The sequence below is a fragment of the Cheilinus undulatus genome, linkage group 23 (assembly GCF_018320785.1).
Source record: "Cheilinus undulatus linkage group 23, ASM1832078v1, whole genome shotgun sequence".
Taxonomy (NCBI): Eukaryota; Metazoa; Chordata; class Actinopteri; order Labriformes; family Labridae; genus Cheilinus; species Cheilinus undulatus.
In genome coordinates this window covers 6520537-6542765 of record NC_054887.1, presented here as the reverse complement: position 1 = coordinate 6542765, position 22229 = coordinate 6520537, and the positions used below count along the sequence as shown (strand labels likewise).

At 38.3% G+C, this 22229-nt stretch overlaps 1 protein-coding gene across 3 annotated transcripts in view; it reads right to left on the bottom strand.

Annotated features, from left to right (window-relative positions):
* foxp2 (forkhead box P2) overlaps positions 1 to 18767 on the bottom strand; it is a 160275-nt gene extending 141508 nt beyond the window's left edge. For all 3 annotated transcript variants that reach the window (XM_041780762.1, XM_041780764.1, XM_041780765.1), the window contains exons 1-3: positions 18418 to 18767; positions 2412 to 2484; positions 1765 to 1830 (exon numbers count right to left, since the gene is read on the bottom strand). The gene's annotated coding sequence lies outside the window, so the exon portion shown is untranslated. The remainder of the gene's footprint in view (positions 1 to 1764; positions 1831 to 2411; positions 2485 to 18417) is intronic.
* Positions 18768 to 22229: the final 3462 nt, after the last annotated feature.

The following is a 22229-nucleotide window of genomic DNA, read 5'->3' as shown; positions in this document are numbered from 1 at the left end:
CTTTTTAATTATTGAACCAACACGAAACATAATTCACTCTAACCTATATTATAACCAGCACAATATCATACATATTAAACTTGGGATGGATGATTTTGAGGAAATATGTTATTGCAATTATTTTGGCTTATACTGCAGATTTTATACCAAATGCTGAAATGGGGAGGATTACTTTTCAAGTCATTCTTGTTTTACAAAAAACACAAAAACAAGAAAAGTAGAATTTTTGTTAACTATGTAAAAAAAGATACTTGAATTTTTCCATTATGTAGAGAAAATAAAATCTCTGCTGCACATTTCAGGTTAAAGAAGTATTGCACTCTGACATCTGCGATTGGAAAATTGCAGGTCATATTTCAATTCAATCAAATTTTTGATTAACTGTGCAGCAGATTCAGAAAAGATGTGCTTGGTTGTAAACATGGAGACGCAGGGGTGACATAAAGGTACTCTTGGACCCTCTTTCAAAAAGTAGCCCCAATAAAATAAACATTTGCAGATACTTCTAAATAGGTCTCTGTGGGGACGGCCCCTTAATGGTGGCTTAAGGCAGTGGGTTCCAACCTGGGGAGTGGCAAAGACCTCAGAAGGGGCACAAGGCTCCGTCTGCTCTGAGGTTGTCAAAATAAGATTTGCACTAATCAAATAAAATCATAATACACTTGTTAAAAGCTTATACTATGGTATTTTGGTGAGGAAAAAAAATGCTTGGAGCCATTTTCTTGGGGTTTCATTACTTAAACACTTAAATGGGTGTTGATTTCTGACCAACACTTCCTCAAGGGGGCAACTGGACTTGACTGAGGTTGCCTCCTTGATGAAGATTTGGATAACCATGAACTGGATGAATGAGCACCTACATGCTACACATTCGATTTTTTTTTTCAACAACTTTTTCGCATGGGTCTTGGAGGGCTTAGCTTCGCCTCAGGAAGAATAGCGAAGGCTTCAAGGGGTTGGGAACCAATGCTTTAAGGAATTGCGATGCAAGCTGTACATTTTTTCTTTTTAATAAATTATAGGTTATCATGATTGTAAACTCTGGCCTGGCCTCTGGCTCTGGGAATAACATTTATGTAGCTCCTTTAGCAACCAAAGTTGCCCATCCCAGATCTATTTGTTCTGAAAGTGTCCTCATTATTATGAAACCAACATTGATGATCACTATTTTTTGCTTCTACATCCAAAAAGTAGCAGAAAGTGTCTGAGATTTAAAGTTGCATAACAAATGGTTGAGAAATTAAGTATAAAAGTTTTTAATTGGCATTGTTCTTTGGAAGAAGAACATGAAAAGCAAAACGTATGGTCCTGGACAAATATGCAGAAAAAGTTCATATTTAGGACAATGTTAAATATTTATTGCACTGCAGTGCATGTATAAGGTGTTTGCATTTAACCATGACACTCCTATTCTCCCCAAGCTAGAAGATTTTGAGCTTTTTAAACAGAAAAACATTTCCACCTACTATTTAAAGCCCCAAATATCAAAACCTTAAATGATCCACTTTCTGCAAGACTTCCTTCTTCTTACTGGGATCAAATAACATCTTCCAGAGAAGAAAATCAACATCCATGACAAAAATGTCTACTTGTCTTGTATGTGGGTTAGCTGTTTGTCATTTCAGCACCCAGTGTGTGTTATGATAAAGCCAAACCCAACAGTTACGTGACTGATGTGGTTCATTACAGTGGACACATTAATACGAGGGGAAAAACACACACAACTCCAGGCATGCAAGAACAATGGAAACTGTTTTCACTCACCACTTTGGACTTTACAGTGTTTGTCGTCTGCTTTTTTCTACGGATGCAGAGTTGGCATATTTCATGCTGTAAAAAAAAGAGAAAGTAGACGTTAGGGCTTGAAATAGGAGGCAAACTTCATTTCTGCTACTGTAGAGAGAAGATATAACCTTTCTGCACCCTTTCTGTTTTGTTCAGCTACAAATCTCAATTAAGACATCAACAAAATAAATACGAAATCTGATACCGAAGCTTGCCCACATTTGTCGGCCATAATGCATATCATAACTTCTAAGCTGGAGTAGATTGAAAATCCTTGGGGTGTGAAAACCAAACAGGCACACCTGAGAGGTTGCCCAGTGGAGGGGGAATTCTATCAAGGTGGACAAGATGAAGATTTGTTACATTTGAGGGGGGAATGGGGGCCCCTTTGACCTCCGCTAGCCAGCACAATCATACAAACACTGTGAAGCTAAATACAACCACAGACACAGTCGCTGTCAAACAAAATGGCTTGGAAAGATGGCTGATCTTGAGGAGAAACTATAGGTTACAGTTAATTTCAGCGCTGATCCTTGCAAAGACACTGTTAATGCTAATGTAATCTTCCTCAAGGTTAAGGATTCTTTGACAGATGGACATGAAAAGGGCCGTGTTCCAATACTCACCCTTAGGGAGAGAACTTGCAGTTGTTGTCCGTCACAGGAGTGGAAGGAATCCAGCGATGTCAGCTATCTGAGGCTAGAGAAAAAACAGTTAAGAATACCATTAGTCCAAATCCCTCTGTAAATTTTTTTCATGCTTCCTTGGCACATTTAGCGCCGGGGCGGACATGTGTGGGCTAGATTGTATCTTGCGTAAGTATTGTCTGTGCAGCTTGTAGGTGAAGGCAATAAAGTTTGGAACAACAAAGTGCACCTGGATTTTGCTGTGAAGCTCCAGAGCACATGTGTGTGTATATTAGTGCATGCACAAACAGGCAGGGTACAGTACAGTACAGGCCGTAGCCCCCCCTCAACCCCCACCCACCACATCACAAACACACATCTCACTCTCTCAAGTTAAAAGGTGCAGTGCCTGGAAGGCTCGAGCTCTCAACGCTGAGTAAATCACACAGTTAACCTGACACGATTGATTTCTCATGGAGGCACGTTCAGCTGTCTGCATCCAGGCACACATGCTGTGGCATCCGTATAATTTAGAGACCATTAGTATTGATGATTTTTGGTGTTACACAAGTACAGCAAGTGGGAACAATACCACAACAGCAGCTACAGATTGCGCTGGACATTTTTACAGCACATACATCACATTAGGAGGAGAAAATTTGATTCCCCTCATTTAGGAGCGCCGTGGAGGTAAATGTCTGTCGCCGCAGGCACAAAGGGCACAAAATGGCCTGGATGTTCCTCTGCTTTTTTTTTGTTTTGTTTCCTTTTATTTTCCCAGAATTCCAATGACCCCTACAGGCAACCAACGACGGCTGAATCCTAAGGAATGTGCTCTCTGAACTGTACAAAAAAAGCCCTCAGCTCAGAGCGCGCAGCTGAAAACAAAACATGCCAACTGCTATAATTTTTCACTGTTTTGAGTTTGTGGGAAAATGTTGCACAGATTGTGGTGCAACGTTTACTCAGAGTGGGGGTTGGGGGGCTGCAGGGGTGGGCACCGACTGAGGCGGTGCATACAGGGAGAACGAGTTTAGAAATGGGGAGAGGGAATCATTAATAGCTTGAACTGTGTACATCTGAGAAAATAGTTCTGGAGCACAAAACTGCAATGACATACTGCAAAAACAAACAAACAAACAAAAAAAACCTACGGCTGTAAAACGATCAACACTTTTAATTGAAATTAATCTGAGGATTTCTGTAGCTAATTGCCAATAAATGCATGCCATTAATTGCATTTTAAATTCTTCCATTCTGCACTTAAAACTGTTTTTGTCCCATTTTGGATTTTCTGTTTTGGTACAGGCCTGCTGTTACAGATAGATCGAAGATTATAACAAACTAAACCACAGCAAAAGGAACTTGTTATGGATTGTAAAGAGCATACAAGGCAAATGTTTGATATTATAAAGTCAGGGGCGTCCATAGTAATCTAGAGGCCCCAGGTAAAGAACACTATACGGCCCCTACCCATGGTGCTAAAAGTGATAATCTCGAGTGAACAAAACATTTTGAAGCACCTTACTACAGAACATACCTTAATCTGGTGCTTGGATGGCACATACCCAAACATTATTCCTTGATTTTTTATTCATTTATAGAAAAATTATGATGTAGCCATACAATCCAAGAATGCTAATCTTTAATGTAACACAAAAAATTCCAACAATTGTGATACCTGTTTGACTTTGCATCAAAAATACAAGTTCTATACACAGAGTAACTGCCAATGTTTTGGCTTTTTGTCATCAAAAATTGCCGTAAAACTTCAACACTGCTGAAAGTCTTCACACATTGGCAATATTTCCATATTTTGATAAATTTCCATTATTTCAAAGGTCAGTAGCAACAAAAAGTAGAGACACTTAAATACCTTCAGTCATATTGTTTTAACCAAAAGAGAGAGCCCACTTTCTAAATTGCAAAAAATAAGTTAGCAACATTTGGAAAAGGGCTCCCAGATGTTGCCATCAGCAGGAGTTTTCCTGTAAATTTTGACAAATAAAAACAATAAATTACCCAATATCTTGTTTAAAAAGATGTTTATTTATCTTCAAAACTTAATATATTGCCTAGTCTGACCTATAATGACTGCATCCGAAGGTAAGATTGAGATAATATCTTGTGTAAAAAAATAGGGCTGTCTAAGATTAAACTTTTTAATCACAATTACTAACCCTTTTGATAGCATTTTGAAATTCTGGTATTTTGCATTTAAAACTTTTGTGCGTCATTTTGGGATACAGACCAGCTTTAAGAGTTAGATCAAAGATTAGAACATGAACTTGAACATGGAAAAAGCAAGTAGTTATGGATTGAGAGGGAAATAAGGACACTGTTGAAAGGTCAGTGACTGATAACACTAAGTGCAAATGATTTTTAACTTGTCTACTATACCGTGGGTTAATTTTAAAACCAATATAAGACATTAAGGAGCAGTGGTGGACTTATTTCCAATCGGGCTGCAGGGAGACGCTGCAGTTTCTTAACCAAAGTGTGCTGAAAGGGACGATAAAGTGCTAAGTGCTGCTAGAAAAAATTGATGAAGCAATTACTTGCAGTTAAGAAATTAACAAAAATTCAGAGGTCATCTGCAAACGTTTTTTAAAGCAACATGGCTTATCATGTTATGAAACCAGGGTTGCCAAGAATAAGTGCGTTAATCACCATTAACTAAGATTCACAATTAATGCATGTTTTTTTCTTTTGCAATGAATTGCATGCTTTATTATCGCTTTCAGCCCTGTTTAGCTGAGCTACTGTAGCGTCTCCCTGCAGTGATGTAAAATGAGTCCACCACCGCTGACCTACACCTTGTTACATCAAGCATTTACCTTTTTTACTGTTCCCTTATTTCCTTCTCAATCCATAACAAGTTCCTTTTTCTGCTGTAAAGTTAATGTTACAATCTTGAATCTATTACAGCAGGAAGTGAATTACCCTTGAGACAGTAGAAAATTTCAGAATGACACAAAAACAGTCAAATGCAAAAAAATGGAAGTCTAATAAGTGGTTAAAAAAGATAAATGTTTGATATCACAAGGTGCACATAGTAACATGAGACATTCTGGAGCAGTGTTGGACTCGTTTTACATCACTGTAGCTGCAAGGAGTCGCTGACGTGACTTAACCAAAAGGACAAAAAGACTGAGATCAGAAAAAATAACGTACTAATTGTGGACCTTAATTAATTGTGATTAATATGATTAATCTTGACACAGCTTTCAATATAATTTAGATGTAAACTTTATTATTCTAAGCTAACATCCTTTTTGCAGGGTAAACTTACTATCACAACACCTCTAGGCTGTGCAGATGTCATATTTTATTCACTGGAATAGCATTAAGAATGCTATTAGTCCGTCTGACCTCCAATTCGAAGGGATTTACAAATAGCACACATATCTTTATGCCAAATATAAAACCTCTGGTAAATTCTATCAACTTATAAATATGGCAAATGCATTTCAAGTATTCATGAAGGCCTAATAATGCTATAGGCTGATATTTACATAAAGCGCTCGCGCACTAAGTCAAGATAAACTATTTAAGACCCGGACCACAAATACCTCCACAGTGCAGAAAAAGGAGGGTCCTGCGATGAAAGAGGACATTATGCTAACAAGTCAGATTACTGTACACAATAACTTTATCTTAAAAGTAAATACCATCCTCGCTGTTGGAAAAAAAAGGAGAAGGGGGGGCGGCATTATGGAAAGTCACTGGCAATATTTCTGTGGGGACCAAATGCTCCTTATCAGTGTTAGTCGAGCGATTCAGGCCCGCCCGAAGAAAGATGAGTCTTCAAACTCATTCTATTCATGGTCAGACGTGTAATTACCCTCAGCTCACAGTCTAGACGTAACCGCTTTCACAGTATTTAAGACCCCCTATGCAACGTGTGGACGCCGGCTCCTACCACCGAGCCCCGCGCGTTAAATCTGTGGGCAGATAAATTAGCGAAGAATGCAATAAAATAGACACAATGAGAGGAACTTTATCCTCCCCGCTGCTAAATGAGATTTCTTTGAAATGCAGATCAGTGGCTCTAGATTAGTGAATTTTAGCTGCTGTCAACATCATAACAAAATACAAATGCGATTGTTCGCCGGGGCCTTATCTCCTTGCTTCCATCTGTTGGCTGGTTATTTACTCCCCCCTGATTTACTATGCAGATCTAAATAAGTCGCATCAAAAGGAGGGCTTACTGCACAATGCCTTCTTAAGCTTCTACATCAAGGTATTTGAAAAACCGGTAGTCACATGAAAAGGCTGCCCATCAAAGGCACATCTCTAATGAACTCTCCCGTATCAGAGGGGGCTTGTGGGGCCTGGCTTTAATGCCGTCTGTGTGGAGGAGAGAGAGGAGAAGAACTAGAAATCAGACCCACCAAGGCATGGCAGAGGAGGGAGGAGGAAGGGGAGGAGGGGGTTCAGTTATCAGATGAGATTAGCTCAGTAGAGGGACTAGTTCTCCATCTTTCCATCTAACTCTTAGGTGTAGGCGGAAGAAGGCACTTGTGAAAGACAACAAAAGGACTAGATTAGAATGAGTTACAATGGATTAGATGGGACAGGTTAGTCATGGTGGACAACCAGCGTGGAATAAAGAAGAAATCAAGTTAAAATCAAGGGTGGGGAAAGACTGTCATCTTGACACAAGTGAAACAATTATCACACGTCTGCTGCCAAATATATTTTAATAAAAATATGGCAGATTCTCAGACGCCTCCTCACGGTGGCACTTTCCATAGAAGTTATAACGTGATTGGAGGTTGGTGACCTGAGCAGAGTTCACAGCAGGGTAAAAGCAGCAGAAAAGACAGCAAGATAGCATCAGACGTTGGTGAAAAGAAGCATGATACCAGGTGAAACTAACCTCAAGTTGCAAGCAACAAATGCATCAGTTCTGCACATAATGTTCTTTTCATCAGTTACAATAATATTGTGATCTATCATGACATTTTAGTTAACCACATCCTGTTTAGCACATTTTAAATTACACCCTTTTGGCATTTTAAACTGTTTTTGTGTCATTTTTGGATTTTTCTACTGTCTCTAGGGTAATTTACTTCCTGCGTGGATACTGACCTGCTTTTATAGGTAGATTGAAGAATACAACATGAGCTTAACCATAGAAAAAGGAACTTCTTATGGATTAAAAAGGACGTTGAATTGTGCAGACGACTTCTGACATGCCCATTCAGCTGTCTGAGTTTTTAGAGTGAAATGAGATATTAAGGAGGTGGTCAGGTTAATTTTACATCACTGTGGCTGCAGGGAGAAGCTGCAGTGGTTTGACCAAATCGTGCTGAATGGGCGACAATAAAGCATGTTATTAGATGCAGTTAAAACATTCAGTCCACTAATTGCTGGCATTAATTAAAGGGGACTGATACAAGGAATCTTGGCAGTTGTATTATCACGACATGGTTGGCCATGTTTTTATTTTAGGGCTGTCAACTTCTGCTGTCAATTGCAAATAATCACACCCTTTTTGGTGCATTTTGGTTTTTGTGGCACTTTGGAATTTTTCTCTGTCTTACACTGAGAGAAATTGACTTCCTGTCAGGATACCTACCTGCTTTAATAGGCAGATTGATGATTTCAATATTCTAAGCCAAGGAAAAAAAAGAACTTGTCATGGATCTTTAAGGAAATAAAAGTGAAATGAGACTTTAACGAGCAGTGGTGGACTTATTTTACATCTCTGTAGCTGCAGGGAGACGCTGCAGTGGCTTAACTACAGTGTGTTGAAAGGAAAAACAAAGCATGTGATTAATTGTTGATCTTTTTAACCGTGAGACTCATGGCATGAGTAATGCAATTTATCTTGATAGCCCGCATGCTCATATTACCATCCGTTTAGTGTGTAAAGTGTGTCATATTAAGGATTTTCTATGTCAATTTCATCACAGGCTTTGTTGTCACCTTTTAACACAGTAAAGTCCTCCTTATTGTCTCATTGGAGGTTTCCCCACATTCAGTGAATAAATGCATCAATATTGCACTTTGGTTTCTTTCTTTCTTTCGATCAGTTAATATGATACTGTGATATATCATAAAGGGCTGTCAAACAATCAAAATTTTTCATCACCATTAATGTCAGAGTTTCAGTCATTAATTGTGTCCTATTATCCCGTTTTAAAATCCCATTCTTTTGCATTTATACTGTTTTTGTTGCCTTCTGTGTTTTTTTTCTACTGTGTTTAGGATTACTGACTTCCTGTTTTGATGAGGACCTGCTTTTATAGATAGATCCAAGATTTTAATCCTAAGTCAACCATGGAAAAAGGAACTCGCTATGGATTGAAATGGGAAAATAGAGACAATAAAAAGGTAAATGACTAATAACAAAAGGTGCAGCTGACTTTTGACCTGTACACTCAGTGACCTGGGATACTTTTTTTAAAGTGGATTTAGATGTTAGGGAGCAGTGTGGATTTAGTTGACATCAGTGTGGCTGCAGGGAGATGTCATATTGGCTAAATAGAAGTGTTTTGAAATAGACAAGAACACGTGATTAATTGCAATCAAAAATGTTTAATTGTAAATCTTAGTAAAATGCACTAATTGATTAATTACCATGAAACATCATATTGAGATAGCATACTGGGCTGTCAAGATTAATCACATTAATCAGGATTAACTAGGATCCACAAATAAATATGGGTTCTTTTTAATCACGATTAACTGCATTAATTGTAGTCCCTCCAAACACATGAAGCTACCGTAAGGTTTCCCTGTAGCCAAAATAATGTAAACAAATCTATCACTGCTCCTTAATGTCACATTTATGTTTAAAAAATCTTACTGATAGCTCAGTGCTAAATTATGAAACCAACGTTTATGGTTTTTACTGTCCTCTTATTCCCTTTTCAATCCCTAACAAAATCCTTTTACTGCAGTGAAGTTCATGTCCTAATATTCCTTATTTTCTTCCAAAATAAAAGCACATATAGCTTATTAAAATCCAAACGAAACAAGAACTGTTTTAAATTCAAAACAGTGGAATTGTGAGATTATTGGGCTTCTTATTATCTGGCAGCCATACTTTATCAATTACATTTATGAGGATTCAAACACTTTTATTGTCTCATAATAGAGCTGGGCGATATGGCAACAAATTTATATTCTGATAAATAATTATTCAGCTCTAAATGACACCAGTTTGGTGATTAAAATAGACAATTTTATGATATATTTTTTTATTTAGCACACTTGTTTTATTTTGAAAAGGACTTCATTCAATCTTTACTAAAAAATAAGAAATACATAAATTGTGAAATCGTGAATGGAAAGTTCTGAAATGTTTTCTGTGTTGTGTTTACTACTGCTGATTATAAAATGATGATTTTCCTCATTAAGTGTGAAGCAAACAGGAGACTGTGTCTTTATCATTCAGACAGCTCAGTTGACAAGTTCATTTGTCTGCACCTTGTTATATCAAAAATTTATGTTTTTGCTGTTCCCTTATTTCCTTTTCAGTCCAAAACAAGTTCCTTTTTCATTGTTAAGTTAATTTTGAAATCATAAGTCTACTTTGAAGCAGGTCTGTATACAAACAGGAAGTCAAATACCCTTTAGATAGTAGAAGAATCCAAAATGACAAAAAAACAGTTTAAGGTGCGAAACTTTGGGATTTTAAAATGCAATAAAAGGATGAATTTTATCTTGATTAACAATAGAAATCCTGGGATTATTTGCAATTGAAAATTTAAATTGTTTGACAACCCTAAAGCTTATATGCCCTATGTCAGTCAGGCCATGATACATCACAATATCTTTAATAAATTTACTGTTAAAAAGTGGAATTTTAAAATGCAATAAAAAGGATACGATTAATCACGATTAACAACAAAAATCCTGAGATTAATTGCGATGGAAAATTTTAAATCATTTACCGCACTAATCTTCTTGTATCGAGTCATCCTGGGGTTCCCATCCCTATCAAAATCAAAGATGAACTTCATCTTACTAGTTTTACAGTTCCTCTTGAAGCAGTTTCCATGAGGATTAATGAACATCTGTCAAAAATGACAGACCAATCCACCTCTTAGAAGGATAAAGGGACTCTTGGACTATCAATAACAGCAAAGAAAAGCAGACTCTGCCGCCCCCCTTCCTCATTCTCTCCAGGTCTGCAAACAGCTCCGGTAATCTCTAACAGAGCTTTTGCATTACGCTCCTGCAATAACCTTTAATTTCATGGTGTATTTGTTGCATTCGGCGCACAGACCGGATTACAACTGACAATCTTCAGACTTATACGAGGGAAATAAACTGCATGGAGAGATCATGATCTGTCCCCCCACCCTCCATCATCACCGCTGCTGCCACCAGCATCCTGCTTTGTAGCAGTGTGTCTGCATGTGGGGGGGGGATCCCCCCCTCCCCAACCAACAAGCATGCAGTTTACCAGTGAACAATTAGCCCTGGATCAAGAGCAAGGCCCTGCGCTGGCACATGTGGTTAAGAGGCGAGCGCTGCGGGAGTGCGCCAGATGATGAAGGGATGAGGATGGGAAGAGGAGGAGGAGGAAGAGGAGGGGTGGAAGGAGGCGTGTTGCGTGTGCCAGGCACGCGTTAGCTAGTTTTTGGCTACTGTGTTCAGCCTTTTGTCATGAACTAACAGAGACTCTTTTCAAAGATGGAGAACTCCTCGATTCCAGGACAAACGTGACTCCAAACACGTCAAACTTGAGATGAAATCTAAAGGCATCCGATGGCTGACACAAAACCGACTTCACCTCCCTCCCCTCGCCCTGCCTCGAGCATCTTTCTGCACTATAGCATGCCAACTGGGCTTGGTGCCAGTCGCATTTGCAACCACAAGGGACGCTTGTCTTTTCGCTTTGCCTAATGAAATGACAAAACAACAGATTTGCATATGCAGAAACAGGTGTTGTAACAGGTTTGACTCCTCTTGACCCAAGCCGTGTTAAAGAGAGAAACTGCAGAGAGGGGAAAAAAAAAATGCAGAAGCAGGAAAAAAAGGAAGAAAAGTTTATGACCAACAGCTGCCTGGAGGTATTTAGGCTCTAATGGGCACTCGAGTTTGCACCATCTGCCCTGCTGCTTGCCAGGAGTGACAATCCAAATTAAAAACCACTCATCAAATATCATAAAAATAAACCATTGTTTTTGCTGCGTCCATATGTTGTGGCTGTTTTATTTTGTTCTCAGAGAAGCAGCATTGGAGGCTGAGCTCCGAAGGCCTAGAGTTGTGATCCAGGGAAAATCCGGAGAGCCGCACAGTAGCCTGTAATTACCCTCCTACCGATGTGCTGTCTTCAGACCAGAGCCCTGCGTCATCCCGCACATTATCCGAGTCCATCCTCTCCACATTACAGAGGAGCAAACCTAACAGAGCCAATGTGGTGAAAACATGGGTCATTGTTTAGAGTGGGATTAGGGGTTGCCTTCAAAGAGCACAAGCTGGGTGTTCAGATGTGAAATGGGATCATTTTACTGCTATTTTTGCATGCAAATTTGAGCTGTTGATACAAGAAACAAAAACAGTGATAGAGCGTGGTGCTGTGAGAGCAAACAAACTTAAATTGAGGCATTTCTGCAAATGTCAAATGTCTCCCCCAAACATTTTGCCCAAATTACGTCCTGACCCAAAGGGCTCGACTGGCAACATTTGTTTTGTCCTTTACTGAAAGACACAGCTACTGTACGACACCCCTGCCCGCCACCACCCAACCCCCCACTTCCATTTCGCCTCCTGTTTTTATTTAGACGAGTGAGACAGAAGGAACAAACCTGAGACAGTCGTGACCCTGCGCGAGTGTTGTAACTTGGTCTAGAGCTACGCCGGCAGAAGGCAGCACCATATGCCCTCAGCCCCGAGCTGGATGCTCTTTCTGCAGCCTAATGTGCCTGTCAAAAACTGTTACTGTCACGAACCCCCCTCCTCCTGTTTTTTTTTTCTCCCTCTCTCACAACATGTTTGAAATAAACATTTTTTCTCCTTTTTTTCTCTCTGGGTAAAGATGAAAGGTCCTTTGAGATGTGAGGCAGACTGGATGCAATAACTGCATTTGAAACAAAGAGGGGAACTCAGGGAAACTTACCTGAATGTGAGCTGTGAAGCAGTGCATGCCTAAAAATCTCATTTTCATACTTCGGTTCGGCAACTATGAGATAATAGTCAAGTTTGAAAGTGGCCTAGGGGACCCTTCCTTTCAAAGCTGCAGCCACTTAGCAATCAATCATCAAAATCAAATGAAACCCCTCATATTTAGATAATCAATACCATCATACCAGCGGTTCTGTAATAAGAAATGCCTTAAATGTATTCATCTGAAATTTCCTAATCTTTGAGACATATTTTTATGTGCCTTTATTTAGAGAGGAAGACAGTGGATAGAGTTGGAAACAGGAATGAAAGATTGAAGCGAGACATGCGGGAAAGGAGCCACAAGCCGGACATGAGCCTGGGCTGCCCGCGTATACCCGGTGCAACCTAGCGGCTTAGCCATCTGCACGCCAAAGTTTCCCCATTTTGAGAGAAATAAAGCAATCAAAATTCATTTAGTCTGTCTTTTCAGCTTGAAAATGGTCCTTTCTTTTCAAACCTGCACCGATTAATCAATTAATTTTCCAAAATAGATTAACTGATAACTAATTTGATAATTTCAGTGGAATTTCAAGCCAAAATGTCTCAAAATTCAATGACTTTGGCATCTTCTCAGCTTGAAAATGATCCTTTCTTTTCACACCTGCAACGATTAATCAATTCATCAAGTTGAATTAATCAATGACTACTTTTGCAATTTCGTTGGATTTTGAAGCAAAAAAGTCTCAAAATTTATTGAGTTTGGCATCTTCACTGCATGGAAATTGTCCTTATTTTAAGCAGCATGATTAATCAATTAATCACTCAAACAGAATTTATTGCTAACTAATTTGATCATAACATTAAAATTTGGAAGCAAAATGTCTCAAAATTTAACAAGTTTTCCATCTTTCCAGCTTGGAAACAGTCCTTTCTTTTCAAAGCTGCAACGATTAATCAATTAATCATCCAAATTTATCTAATTGATAACTAATTCCATAATTGCTGTGGATATTTGAGCAAAAATGTCTCAAAATTGAATACGTTTGGCATCTTTTCAGCTTTAATATGGTATTTTCACTTCAAAGCTGCAACGATTAATCAATTAATCATTCAAATATAATTATTTGTTAACTTATTTCATAATTTCAGTGGATTTCTAGCAAAACTGTCTCCAGATTTAATAAGTTTGGTGTCCTTTCAGTGTTGAAATTGTCCCTTCTTTTAAAACCGGCAATGATTATTTAATTAATCATTCAAATTAATTTAATTGATAAGTAAATGTGCAATTTAAGCAAAAGTGTCAGAATTTATTAAGTGTGGTGTATTTTCATCTTTGGAACGGTCCTTTATTTTCCAAGCTGCAACGATTAATCAATTAATCATTCAAATTGATCGTATCAATAGCAATTTTGTTATTTCAGTGGATTTCAAGCAAAAATATCGCAAAATTTCATAAGTTCAGCATCTTAAAGACCGATGTTGCACTTTTAAAGCTGGGAAATTGTGATTATCTGTTTTTCACAATTTTCTTACACTTTCAAAACTTAATGATTAATCAGTTAACTGATTAATCTGAGAAATATTGCTTGTTTTTGCCATATGCATGTTTCAATGTATTTAAAAGAAAGCTGCAATTCAGTTTCACTCCTTGCAATTAAATTTCCTCCACTACTTAACTGAGTAATCATAAAACAAACATTACAGAGCCAAATTTTGATTAAAAAAATGCTGATTTGCCGTTTCTCTTGTGCATTTCCATCACACCCCTTGGCATAACTTTTCTTACTCTGAAAAAAGACTAAACAGTTTTTGTATTAACTGAATATTCATAAAAACAAAAAGTGCATAGCTCCATTCTGAGACAAAATAAGGTATACAGCAGCAACGATTAATCAATTAATCAGTTAAATACAGTTAATCAATTAACTAATTTAATCATTTCAGTGGATTTTCAAGCAATGTGAAAAAAATATAAGAGTTTGGCATCACTAAAGACTGAATTTGCTCATTTGATGCTGGGAAATTGTGATCAACTCTTTTCCACATTTTTCCTACGCTTTAAAAACTGAATGATTAATCAGTTAACTGATTAATCGGACAAATATTGCTCAATTTTGATTTTAAATGTTTGTAAATAGCTGTTTTTTTTCCATATGCATGTTTTATTGTATTTTAGAGAGTGTTTTAATTCAATCAAACTCCTTACACTTCTTTTTCTTACAAATCTTCTCTAATTTATCATAAAAATAACCAATGCACAGCCCATTTTTCATTTTAAAAAATGCTGTTTTTTCCTCTTTCTCTCATTTTGGCAAGAGCACAATCCCATCACACTGCTATCGCTGACATTTCTTGCTCTGAAAGGACCAAAAAATGTGTAAATTTACTGAATATTCATAAAAATAAGCAGCACATAGCTCCATTTTGAGACAAAAAGGCTTCCAGCCTTGGTTATTTTCCTTCCTCTCATTTTGCTTGAGTTATAAAGTGCAGATCCATCTCAGCCCTGACACTCAAACTGTGTTTAAATGTGTTCATAAGAAGCCTTTGAAACAATGGTGGAGCTAGCCTCCACTGTTAGCTGCCTCACAGCATGTTTGGCCTGTTTACGAATGACAGGCTGATGGCTGAATGCAGTCAGAGCAACAGTGACCTTGCCTTTCACCACGAGTGACCCTCTATCTTTAATTCAGGGCAAGACCCCCAAAACCAACACATTTTTTCACACCAGGACACTGTCCATCTGAGCGTGACTCGAATAAAAGCTGTCATGCCTTCACACCACACTGACCAGCAAGTAAACATGCAATTGTTAACTCAACAAGGAAGGGGGAGGAGAAAAACTGAGGGCAGAAAAAAAAAAACAAGCAAGGTCTGCGGCTGTTGTTGATGCTCTGTGAATCAAATGAAAGCAGAGTTTGGAGAAACAGACTGACGGGTCAGATATTGTTACAGGCCGAGTGTCAGCTCAACGGGAGACCACAGGGATCACTGTCAAGCCCCTAAAACTTATGAGCAGACATAAATTACATTAGGCCTCATAGCTTTAAAGAAATACTATGCAAACAAACCAAAAGTTTGTTTTATAAAGCATGCATGTCCCTCGTAACTTCAGGATATGACACACAGCAAGGTTAAACACACAAGGCAAAAGCTGCATACTTTAGTCATTTGTTTATGGCTTTACAGTCCTTTGAAGGAAAAAAAAACATGACGTAAGATTTCATATTTACAAAACAATCCATGCAAGACATTTTGACCCCTGCTTGTTTTGGTCAAAGTGAAAATATAAACACATGCTTGGCCAAGAAAGCCCTAAAAAATATAAAACAAACTTATTCCACATGTGGCGGAGGATAAAACAAAAGTGGCTGACTCTTTCACCGACAGCTTTGCAATCGCCTCTCTAATCCTCATCCCCCCCCTCTGACCCCACCCTGCACTGCTTTCTCCGGCCAAAGAGTCACAACGTTTCTCCCTCACACCAGCGCCGAGTTGGGCTTAAGAAGTGACCCAGAGCGTAACTAAAAAAGTCTGAGCCGTCTCAAGACTCTTAGTAACACACAAAACATCATTACTGTGATGTGGATAATTACAGTGCAAAAAAAGGGGGGTGGTGGGGGGCTCTTAAGCATGTAATACACTCTTTTATCTTAAGGAGTCAATCTCCACGACTCTGACAGCTTGCAGCATATGATCCTGGTAAACAAATACTTTGCAGCAGCACAAAAGTGCCATTAAAGGCCAAAACTGTCAACACGAATTCCATTCTTACAAAGGAGAGGAGGGGGAGGGAATAAAAGGACTTGATCACTTCTGGTTGCTTTAACTTGCATGGAGGTTGGCATGGAAACATTTCTATGAAGTTAAAGGGGATAAAACCTGCACATTTGCCATTTAATTGCATTTAAGCTTTGTTGCAAGGCCTAGTGAAAACACACTGGAGTAACTCTGCACAGTGTTTAGAAGCTCGTGCACCACTCCCTTGATTTTTCTTACCCATTTCTCCCCCAAACGCAGCAACACCTCCAGGCTTGTGCTGTTTCATTACAGAGGTGTTGGGGGATGGGTGATGGTGCAATTCAAAAGCTAATGCAAAAGTGTTTCAGAATTGATGTGCAAAAAAAAAAAAATCTAGATTTTTCTTAGTTTGCTCAGCACCGAATCAGCACACAAACTTTTGCAGAGCTACAAAGCATTTTCTGTTCCAACAATTTCCATATCTGAGATAAAAATCATGCATCAACTGGTGTTCATTGAGCTGAAAGCTGAATCTTAATTTTGATAAATGATTGAAACGTATGACAGGGTATACACATTAATCCTGTGGAGGACATTCATTTTCCTATTACCATAATGTAGAGCACGACCGCCCGATGATAAATGCAGCAATCAAAAAATGGACGCAGAGTGGGGAGAGCCGGGGTAATAAGTGCACTGCTCCCAACAACGGTCAGCCTCACAGGGAGACTCGTGCATCCTGTTTTACAAAATAAAACGACCCAAGTTGCACAAGTAAACAAAAAAGTAAAGGCAGCTTTAAAGACGAAATGATTACAGGGGGGCACTTCGACAAAGGGGCTGATTGTGCACAGCCGCTGACATATTTCACGAGGGGCATTTATTGCCGCCTTGGCCTTTGAAGAGTGAGAGCTGCTGAGTGAGGGGGGAACTGGCCCACACCTGCATAACTGAGGAGGGAACACCTGTGCACCCTGCGGCTCCAACAAGGAGGGTCCACGCAGCTAATCCAGGGGTGAAAGCTGATCAGAAGACAGGCCAGTTTCCCCTCACTACCCTGTTAACCTTACCACAAAAAAAAAGTTACCTGTATTGATTTTTAAGGCCACAATGATTGAGAGAGGGACAGTGGCAGGACAGAGAGTGAAGTGGAGGAATCTAGAGAGCTTTAGCTTTGAGTTTTAATTACATCAAATCATTTTAAGAGCTGATTTGCTACCAGCAGCCCTTCCCTGATTGTGTCTGGACATGGAAAATGATGGAATATTTAAATGGAGCAAGAAAGCACGGTAAGGTGATAATGATAGAAACCGATCCTTCAGATTTATTTTAATTATACAATCTCTGCTTCTGGTGTAGCTCTATTTCTAATGCACAGGATTGAGCATCAAAATGTAAAAACTGTATTTTTAAAAATAATGTAACTGATGGGAAAATATGTATCTTAATAATACTAGAAACGTGCACTCTTGCCTTTATGATTATTTTTAAAAAATACAATTATTTTTCCTTATTTAAGTTGCATTCAACGTCTTTAATTCAACGTGCCCTCCATTTTTATATCAATAACTGGGATTTAGTATCGCCTGAAAATATTAACAACATTAAACAACTCGTAAAAAAGCATTTAATGGCTCAAAACAAATACAAATGCAAGTTTTACGCAGTAAAATGTGCAAATTTACTCTTATCTAGCAGTGTAGTTGTCAATTATCTTTATAAAGTTCGGCACATTTACGACTAAAGCGTGATTTATTATGAGGTTTAAGATTTATCGTCCTCACTTCGTCGTAAAATTGAAGTTGAAAGGCTAAAAAAGCACGTCGTATTTACTAAAAAAATGAATTAAACGTTAAAACAATAAGCAGATATGAAACAATAAGTCGTCTTTTCAAAAGTCAGGGTTAAGCATTTGAACAGGCAAAGAGTGGCCAGCGCTGTCTGGAGGTCCTAAACATGAAAAGAGCCGAGCACCATGCAAGGTGAAATATGTTAACAGCTGCACGGTAATTAAAAGATACAGGAAGTGCACGCGCTACGCGTAAACACGATGTTGCAAATCAAAATGCAAAGCGCGAGACAACACAGAAGTAAAGTTGTGGGCGGCGGACCACTTCCTAATGCAAGTGCAGTGGACAGAGCGGTGAAAAAGTCAAAGTGTGCAGCGAGAAATAAGCTCTTGGGCAGAAAAACTTACCACAAAAAAACCGCAGGTATATTTCCCCTCGCGGTAAAAGTCAAAGGGACACACCAGGTGAGAAGTCTCCGTCCTGTACACTTGCAAAGATCTTCACACGTGACTGTCCAAGTTCACCATAACGCAGAGAAAATGAACAACAAGCTGCAGAGTAAATAAAAAGCTCAATATTCCTCCGCTGGGCACCGCTGTCGGAGAAACACACATACACTCTCTCCTGCTGTCTCCAGTCAACGCCGCTGTTATTACTAATGCAACAGAGGGAAAAGCAGTACACCGAGTCCTGTTTGAATGACGCGCAATGCGAGGAAGACGCGGCTTGTTTTTTTCGTTACGATTCATACACACACATCAAGCTGTATCCCAGCAAGCGAGTATATTTGGGACTAGAAACCCCCCCAGGGGAGGCACTTGCTTGTGCGCGGAGGTGTGCGTGTTTATTTTTGGGCGTACTGCGACCCCGTGTGACGTCAGGGCCACCTGCTAAAAGTATTTTTAAAAGTTTGTTTGCTCTTTTTTCAAACGTTTTGCGGGGAGGCAGACGACCACGAGTTATCGCTCGTGGTTGTGGTTTGAATTAAAAAGCCTCCACAATTGTCAGACTTTGTTGTTGTCGCGGATTGAACCGGTAACCTCCTAGTAACGGGGCGCTTTATGAACCCAAAGATGAGAAACTCGCGCCTCTTTGAGGAGCATTACCGAGATTTAATGATTACGTACACATCCGCAAGTGGGAACTACATGAATTCAAAAACCGTAATTTGTACAGTACTCACGGTATATGCTTTAAGTGTCACAAAAGAGCTCCTTTTTATAGGTCTGCCTTATAAACCACCCAAATAACCGCCTTATATTTCCTAAAACTCCAATTTTCATTTTTTTAACCGTCAAATATTCCTTTAAAAAGTTGTTTCCCTTCGTTTTTGTCGTGTCAAATACCTCACACGAAGTCAAAAGCCCGCATAATCATGCTTCATATAAAAAAAACAGCCAAAATACATCGATGAAACACCAAGATAACATTTATGCAACTGTGTAAATATCATTAACAGGAAATAAAAATAGACCGCAGCTTCCTTCAGCATCTTTGCCAGAATGAAAACTGTACATGCTGAATCACTTTTGGGGCACATTTGTAAAAAATCTATTTAAATTTCCAAGTACATTTTCGACGTTAAACAAACACATATTGGGAAAAAAACATTTCTAATGGCGTAGAGGTGCAAACATAGCCTGAACATTAACAGGGCAATATAAACCTATACTTAATAATGACGCTTTTTTCATGATAATGCGCAATTACGCTTTTCAATGTAAACATAAGTGACGTATTTTAAATAGCATCAATTTACACCACTGCTACAAAAGGAAATGAAATAAGATTTTGACTAAAGGAATTCTTACCCATGCTGACGTACCTTCACAAGGTAAATTCACCTGTTTGTTCATTTAAAAGTGGATCCGAAGTTCTTGGAGCTGCAGTTGAAATGGTTTTGCTTTATTCTCTTTTCTTCTTTCTTCTTTCTTCAAACCGCTGAGACGCTCACGGTCCAGGAATAAATGAAGTGAAGAAAAAGAAAGGAAGGGGCCAAGTTTTTTTCTTTTTTGTTTTTAAATGAATTAAAGTACTCTCCTTGTTTAAGCATTATAAATAATATTACCTACGTCATAAATAAGGAATGATAAGAGACGTGATTTGTGCATGGCTTTGAAACTTTTATTTGTTTTCTAAACGACTGCAGCCTTACTTTACATGGCAGTGTATTTTTAAAATCACGTTAATGAAGCGGAATGTTTTAATCTACTTGTTTCCGTCATGCATAAAATACTTGCATCTCTATATATACACAATAAAAATATTTACATTTGTGAAACTCTCTTCCCACGTTCGTGTGCTTGCAAGCAATGCCGTGCACCGCTGCAATCCAGTGTATTAAAAAGTCCTAAAATCGGCCTAAATTTGGTGAAAAAGAGTGTTATTTCTATTTGTGTGTAATTAAAACGAACATTATTGCAGGTAAACACGCCAAAATAATTGTGCCATTTTGCCTGCAAAGCAGTCGAAGACACTTTCCCAGCTATTTAAAACGTTTCTTTTCTTGTTTGCTTTATTCTAAACCAGACAAATAAAAGCAGAGGGAATCTGCATCTGTGGAGTGATGAGTGAAAGGGAAAACAAGCAGCATGGAATTGTGGTGGTGTGCTGCCACCTTCTGGTCAACTGTGGTAACAGTCTGGTCAAGGTAAGACATAAAACTATAGTTTCTATTAACACATTGTAAGATCTTTGAAACCCCCTCTGCATGTATATTAGATGTTTTCCCTCCAGTATTTTCCTTGCACTTTGATTTCCCTTAAATAAATTAAGTTTAAACTTACAGCGTAAGTTCAGCTTGCTGATGTGTCAGTTAATCTGATGTTTTTTAAAGTCTGATCACATAGTGCCATCTACTGATATACAGAGGGCATTGGCTTTCTTCTGAAATGTCCAGGGTGGCTTCACAACAACAGAGAAACACTTTAATGTTTGCACATTTGGCAATCTTATTATTTTGGTTGACTATGTTTTTTTTTGTTAATATTTACTTCCACATCCCCTCTAAGTTGAAATACAGTTGTGTATAGGAAAAACGCTGTAAATGTTAGGCATTCATTCATACATGGATTACAGCTCTGCAAACTGTTTTAATATGAGCAATTTCACACTTGTTTGTGTAATGTACAGCATATCTGCCCAAGCAAAATATATTAGGAATAAAAACTGACACAATTCAATAAATCACTATCTTTATTTTGACTTCACTGAGGGCTACAACGACAGTGAACTGATATAAAGATTAAAATCTAAGGTAAATACATACATACATATACATAAAGTAAACTAAAATGTAAGAGAAAAAGTGTCACCCATAATCTCTTTGTGTTCAAGAACTGATACCATATAAAGAGCGATTAAATGTATTATACTTTATATTTTTTCTGCACTTTTTGCATGATTTTTCATTGACATGAGACCTACTGAGAAATATGAAATTATGATTAATTTTCAGGGATTTAAATGCCAGTTCAGTTGCATACATTCATTTGTTTTTAATATTAAAAGTCACAAGAAAATGAATCCATTTTCACAAACAACATACACACTGGATTTCTGCAAAAGATGATCAGCCACAACTGCTGTTTTTACTGTTGTTATTATCGTTGAAGTGTGAGACCTTTTAAATGTAATTACTTCAGACAAAACTCAACCAGTGGTGTTCAAATCAAAGTGTTTATGAGCAGGCGCATTCAGAGGTTATGCAGGATTGCCAACATATTTGCACCATTAAGGAAAGTCCTTTGTCTTTGCTTGTTCAGCTTACTTTCAGATATTGCCATCATATTTGTGCAGTTTAGGGAGTCCCTTGCTCCTCATTGGTACCAACTGTCCAAATAATGCCAAAATCTTTGCACGATTAAGGTAAACCTTTGGTCCTCACCATTTCAAACATTTTTCTAAATGCTGCAAATATTTTAGTGCATTTCAGTAAGTCCCTTGCTCCATCGGTATCAACTTATTTTCCAAAGTTTACCAACATATTTGCACAATTTAGGGAATCCTTGCAAGTTCAACTTGCTTTTCCAAATATTGCAAACATATGTTTGAAATTTAGGCAAACCATTATTCCACACCTGCACCAAGTTCTTGTCTAAATGTTGCCAACATTTCTTGCACAATTTATGGGAAACCTTGCTCCTCGCCAGTTCAACGTACATTTCCCAAACGATTTCAACATATTTGCACAATCTAAAAGAAATTCTTGCCTCACTAG